The 6,964-nt window shown below is 40.1% G+C and overlaps 2 pseudogenes; one reads left to right on the top strand and one right to left on the bottom strand.

Annotated features, from left to right (window-relative positions):
- Nucleotides 1–2,457: 2,457 nt before the first annotated feature.
- On the top strand, nucleotides 2,458–2,950 carry LOC116095060 (annotated as a pseudogene).
- A 3,285-nt stretch (nucleotides 2,951–6,235) lies between these two features.
- The window catches only part of LOC116098790, a 20,266-nt pseudogene continuing 19,537 nt past the window's right edge, over nucleotides 6,236–6,964 (bottom strand).

Here is a 6,964-nt window from a genome sequence, read left to right as displayed (position 1 = left end):
GACCTCCTTTATCTCTTTTGAGTAAAAGTGATTTGAAGTCTATTTTTCTCAATATTAGTAAAACTATTCCTACTTGCTTGTGAAGTCTATTTCTTTGAAATATCTTTTTCATACTACGGTTCTAAGGTTGTGTTTGTCTTTGCCAGTAATGTGATAATTTTTGTACACAACAAATAGGTAAATCTTCTTTATATGCAGTCAGATAGTCTGCATCTTTTGTTTGGGAGAGTCTATTAGAAAATATGTATTGATTTTTTTCTCCCAGTTTTCTTGTTTGAAATTCAAGTTTTTTTACATATATTTTGAATGTGTTTTCCCTGCCACTGAACTCTTCCCAGATCCTTCCCACCTCCTAACCCACCTAATTTTATGTTCTTTATCCTCTCAAAAGATAAAACAAATAAATGAAACCCCCCAACACACACACACACACACACACACACACACACACACACATACACAATTGGAATTTGTTTTGTGTTAGCCAACTACTTCTGGTTCTTGCTACTTTGTTATTTCTGCCATGTCTGATACCCTTTTAATACTTACTTGTTTATATACTGTTTTAATGCAGTTTGTATTTTCAAGTGACCTAATAGATGTGGATATTTTTCTTTTCACATCATTGAATAATGTATATTTTACAGTGCTGGCCGAGTGGTCATAAATTCTTTAATTTATGTTTATCATGGAAGATCTTTCTTCATCCTTCAATTATGAAGCATAGCTTCCTCAGATATAATAATCTGTGTTGACAGTCATTGTGCTTCATAAAGACTGATGTACATTACTCCATGAACTTCTTTATACCTTTTATAGTTTCTGAGAAATCTTCTATATTCTGATACATTTGTTTTATATTTGAATTTGTGTTTCTGTCAGCTCTCAATATTCTTTTGTTCTGTTTATTTGGTGTCTTTACTATAAAATATAGTATAATATAACATATAACATAATAAGAATATTATTTTCTGGTCTTATCTATTTGATATTCTAGACATTCCCTGTTTCTGGATGATCATCTTTTTCCCTAAATGAAGGAAAACATTTATAAACATTTATGATTTCATTAAATATATTCTGTAGGCCTTTAGCCTGTACTTCTCCTTCTATTCCCATATCTTGTAAATTTGATCTTTGAAATATGTCACCAATTTCTTATATCCTGTTCACATTTTCTTATTGTATTATCTGTCTGCTTCTGCCTCTGCCTCCCAAGTGCTGGGATTAAAGGCATGGACCACCACTGCCTGGCTTCTTGACTTTTCTGAACATCTTTATAGTTATCTTTTTGAAGTACTTGGGATTTTGTCTAATCTCTTCGCATTTGGCTCCATCATTGTGGAACTGGTCATTTTTAGGGACTTGATTTTCCTCGATTTTTCATATTTCTTAATTTTCTGCATTGAGCCTTACACATCTGAGATTAGATCAGTGGTGTCCACCATTCACATTGTTTTAATTCAGTTATTTGTAAAGTTCAAGTGAGCCTGGTCTGTAGTGGGTCTGCATGTTGTTCTTCCACACTGATCTGAGCATGTGACGCAGAGGCCCCAAACCTTTGTCAATGCATCATCTGTCTCTAGCCATAAGTAAGCAATAAGCTGCCATGAACTAGACCCTAACTTTTAAGCACTTGCCATTGGTTTTCTTCTTATGGAAAGTTCCCACTGTCAGCCAGATTCTGACCATGTCAAACACTGTGGTTTTTTGAATCAAAAAAAAAAAAAAAAAAAAAAAAAAAAAATGCAAGGGAAAAACTTCGCTATCTAGAGGTGTTCTGCAAGCCTATTCAAGAGTCCTAGGTGCTAGAGTGGATGATATAGAGTGGGACTTTTGCCTCTCTGTCCTTTTGTGCAGTCCTCCAACACAGTAATGGACTTTTAAAAAACAAATGAAGTTTACAGTCAACTCTGTAAATCTATCATCTCGCCCAACATAGAATCAAGAAAGTTTCTAAGACCAGAAAGATCTCATCTCAGAGCTGAGTAGTAGAACAAAAATTGGGAAGAGATGGTAGTTGTCAAAATTAGAATGAAGTTGCCCTGTGTATGGCATCACTTTTCCATAATCCCACTCCTGGAAGGCTAAAGCAAGAGGATTGTGATTTTGAGGACATCCTAGGCTTCATAGTGAGATCTTATCTTAATGCCAACAACAAAAGTGAAGTCGTTCGCCCCTCGGAGCTGGAAATGCAACTCTGAGGTGGCTGGGAGGTCTGAGAGATGTGACCAGGCCGCCATCGCTCGTCTCTCTGTCTCTCCTGCCGCCTCCTGGCTTGAAAATAACTTTTTTACTCTAAAAGAAAGAAAAAAAAATCCCATTCAACCAGTAGCCGTCCCCGCCTCGAGCCCTCGCTTCCTCTCGGCTGTCAGGTCTGGGCGAGAGCCCGGGGTGGCCGCTTCGCCTTCCTAGCCGAGCTCTGGCCTCCCGGGACCACCCCTGGCCTCCTCCCCCATGCATCCCTTCTACAACCGGGCTGCCACTATGATAGGCGAGATCGGCCTCAGTGTCCTTTATTTCTAAGTTCCTCCGCACCAATGGGCTCACAAGCGAGCGACAGCTGCAGACTTTCAGCCAGAGCCTGCAGGAGCTGTTGGCAGAGCATTACAAACTTCACTGGTTCCTAGAAAAGCCGTGCAAGGGATCAGGTTACCTTTGTATTCGCATCAACCATAAGATGGATCCTCGGATTGGACTGAGCAGTCAAGAGTTGTTCAGTCTTCTCCCAAGTGAATTCACACTCTGGGTTGACGCCTATGATGTGTCCTACAGGATTGGAGAGGATGGCTCCATCTGTGTGCTGGATGAAGCTTCGCCAGCAGGAGATAGCACTCAAAACAGTACCAATGTGCAAATGGTAGAGAGCCGAATCAGCTGGAAAGAGGAACTTCTCTTGGGCAGAACAAGCCTTTCCAAAAACGACAATATGATGACTGTATCAGGTTAAGATATATTCTATTGGACGGATCATCTTATAATGGATGGATAAATTTGATTTTTTGCTTTGGGTGGGCTCTTCTTGGGGATGGATTATGGAATTTAAACCATGTCACAGCTGTGAAGACCTGGCACAAGATAGAGTGGTAATATTTTTTTTAAGTGACAGTGCCATAGTTTGGACAGTACCTTTCAGTGATTTAAATAGCCTGTGAGTCCAAGTAAAGGATCACTTTATTTGCTAGGGAGTGAAGTTGCAGGATGGTTTCAGTTTCTCCCAGACCTTAGACCCAATTTGTCACACCAGTCCCTTTAAGGAAATTCTGTATTTGAAAGAACCCTCTTTTGCAGTCAGTCTTGCAGGGAAATTTGCACTATTACACTTGAAAGTTATCAGTAATTTTTTTTTTGGTGGCTTAATAGGAAAGCTCAATGTTTTAAGCATGGTAGTACTGGAAATTTTACACGGAGACTTTTACCTAGCACTTAAAATATATAAATGTACAGAAAGACAGACTTATTTTTAGAAAGTGGAGGTCTGATTTGTAACTTTCCTTGTAGTCAATTGGGTCTTTCCCACAAACCACCATCTATTTTGTGAACTTATGAACTGGTGTAAATTTGTACAGTTCATGTATATTGATTGTGGCAAAGTTGTACAGATTCTATATTTTGGATGAGAAATTTTTCTTCTCTCTATAATAAATTGCTTCTTATCTTGGCATTTTTTTTTTAAAAAAAAAGTGAAGTCATTGTGCCCTTATATAGTAATTAATCTAGGGGTTATTGAGGAATTGTTCTTAAGCATGATTACCTGACATTAACTTGGCTCCTTTGTGTATTCTGTTTATAATTCTTTCAGCACAAGCATATTTCAAGAATTTTCTTACCAAATAAATTACATCCCCTAACATCCTTTAAGATTGAGGTCTAAAAATAAACAGATGGGACTTGTAACATCCCTGAAAGGAAAAGAAATATTCTGAACACAGACACATTTGCCTCTCCTACTTGCTATGACACTATTGACACAACGGACCCTAGAGAATTAAAATTTCCACAAGAATCCTATGCTACAGGAAAGGAACGCTGGGGCTCTGTTGCCTGACAGGAAGAACTTGCCTCCCAGGAAGAGATGTCACAGAGTTCTGATGACTTATGGGACCACCTTGCAGGACAGATTCGGGCCAAAACAATGATGAGTGGGACCACACTTTGTCCAAAATTCCTTAATTATGCATATTTCTTGTACCCACTGGGTTGTATTTTAAAAGTAGGATAAGTAAGACATGGAGAACAAGTCAGTAAGCAGTGTTCCTCTGTGGTCTCTGCTTCAGTACCTGCCTTCAGTTTCCTGCATTGCTTGAGTTCCTGCTTTGGTTTTCCTCAATGATGGACTCTGACCAGGATATGCAAGTCAAATGATCCCTTTCCTTCTCAAGCTGCTTTTAGTCATGGTGTTGTGTCACAGCAATAGAAAGCAAACTAGGACATTTTAATTGGTATATGGAGGCTAGCAGCCCAGCCTAGCTTACTATAGCTTCTTTTTATATACCTTCTTTACAAATTGCTGCCAAAAGCACAAACACAACCAAGGCCTGGACCATGAGAGTCTACCAAGAATTCTCTAAATGATAAAACTGAAAAAAGAGAATAATGTTCACAAAAAAGATCAGATAAAAATCTAAAAGTCCCTTTTCTTTTACTAATTCAGCAATATGTGTTTATAGACAACAAACACACAAGGATCAGGAGAAGTGGGACAAGACTTGCAGGAGTTAGAAATTATCTAGCAGTTTAACAAATGGGACCCACTAGCCAAGCATTTGCCTCCTGCCTGGCTTCCCTAAAGCTGTTAGTAGGCACTTAGTTCCATGAACCTACTTCCTACTTTCCCCCTGTTTTAAAAGAAAGCTGAGAAATGGAAATTGGTAGAGAATAATGGACCAAATTGAGTAGATAGAGTATTTTCTGACTTTCTCATAGCACTGTTACAATTTTACAGGAAAGTGGAAAACAAAAATCATGAAAGATACGCTTGCATCTGTTAATTTAACTGTGGGGTAAACTGGTAGAACTATGGGCAGGATTCTCCTCTTGGTAGCTCAGGGGTTTGACCCTTTGCCTTTGCTCAGATGAGATTTCTGGGAAATGGTCAGTTCTCTGGGAGCACAGTGCTTAAATGATCTGATAGTGTAAGGAAGAGGCAAACAGTGTTCTTTAGAACACCCAATCTCCCACCATGGTTCCCAGGGTCCATTGCAGGTTTTGAGTCTCTATCGCCTTTTCCCCCTCTCTCCTTCTGCTACAGTTTTTGTCCCTTCTGTCTCCACCCCATACTTGCCTGTTCTCTGTATTTTTCTCTTATTGAAAGAATGCTGCATTTTCAGAACCTTTGTACTTGAACTTGGTTCCTGCCTTCTGCAGTTGCATTTGCTACGTAGGTGAGGCTGAGTTGTCTCCATTTAAGACCTAGTCCCCCAAGATGAAGTCTCTCTCATTCTGTTCTATTTTCTAGAACTTTCATTCTTTGCTAGTGAAATTTCTTTAACTGTCTGATAACATCAATCTCAGATAGTGCCTGCTCTCCAGCTTTTCTGGCTTATTTCCTGGAAATTCTAGCAGTCAGTGTGTGAGTATCACTTGGGATTTTCTTAAAAATCTCTGCAGATCATTGATTCTAAAGTTCTCAATTTTATGATCTCTCTGCTGAATGTCTCCCTTATATCACAAGTGGTATTTATTATTTCCAATATTATAGGTGTGAATACACATTAATTATATAAATGTTTCTTTCTTTGTCATTTTCATTCTGCATAATACCATTCAGCAATGTTCTTTTTCCCTTAAAAAATCATTCTGTGATAATTTTATGCACACCCATGTAAGACATATTTTTATCATATCAACTTCCCACTGCTCATCAATCTTAGTTATTTTTGTTTGTTTTGAAGAGATACCATGACCAGTGCAACCTATAAAAAAAGGGATTTAATTGGGAGATTATGGTTTAAAAGAGTTAGAGGATCGATGAGCATAGATTCAGGGACCATGGCAGCAGGCACACATTACATGACCTATGTACTTGCAAGCCTTCACACCATACCAGGCATAGGTTACATATCCTCAAAAGGGTCAGAGGTAGGGCTTTGTGAGGTCTCAGTCACTTCTTAGCTGTCATTGGCTAGGGAGAGCTTTGCTGACCAATCAGGACTGAGGGGTGTGGCCCACCATTGTTCCAACAGGGAGATAAGCAGGGTGCTCAGAGCTCTGGTTCCAGTCAGTGCGTTGTGACTTATCTGCAATAGGTCCACAGGTGTCTGTCCCCTAGGTATTCTTCATGAGCTGCAAAGTCTGCATTAGGGCTCCCAACTGGAGATGCTGGGAAGATCCTACAGTCAGTGTCACTCAGTGTCCATGGGGGTAAAGACTCAGGACCTGCCAGCTCTGATGCGTTGGAATAAAAGGAAAGGTGGGTGCCACAGGGTGAGTTCTGTGTGACTCTAGCGGAATGAGTCTGCTCCATGGCAGATGGCAGGTAGGCACTCTATTCCATCCATCTTCATCCTCCTCTACATTGCTGGCTTTTGTTGGGTCTTCAAAAAATGGCTGCTGATATTTCAGGCCATATCTCATGGGCTGGGAGGCAGGGAAGCTGTGGTCTAGTCCCAGTGGGTGCCTCGAGACTTCCTTCAGGTAAATTCAACTAGTGATTGTGTCTTCTTTTGACAGGCTGAAGTTCTTGGTTTTTAAAAACTCTTTGAAGGAGAACGGATTGGCTTCTTCAAGGTCTTCAAGTTTGTCACCATCGGGAACCACGAAGCTCTGTGTCTGTGATAGTGGGGGCATGCCCTGCCGCAGGGCATAGTCCAAAACTGCAACGACAAACCCTGCAGTGGCTCCATGGCCCACAACGCCATTGCCAATCCCTGCCTTATCCAGCTAAGCCCCCCAGGAGACAGCACTGAATGCAAAGTTATTTTCGTTACAACTTCATAACTGTAAGTTTGCTACTGTTATGTAT

The sequence above is a fragment of the Mastomys coucha genome, chromosome X (genome assembly GCF_008632895.1).
Source record: "Mastomys coucha isolate ucsf_1 chromosome X, UCSF_Mcou_1, whole genome shotgun sequence".
Lineage (NCBI taxonomy): Eukaryota > Metazoa > Chordata > Mammalia > Rodentia > Muridae > Mastomys > Mastomys coucha.
Note: the sequence above shows the minus strand (reverse complement) of the source record. Positions and strands in the feature narration are given on the sequence as shown.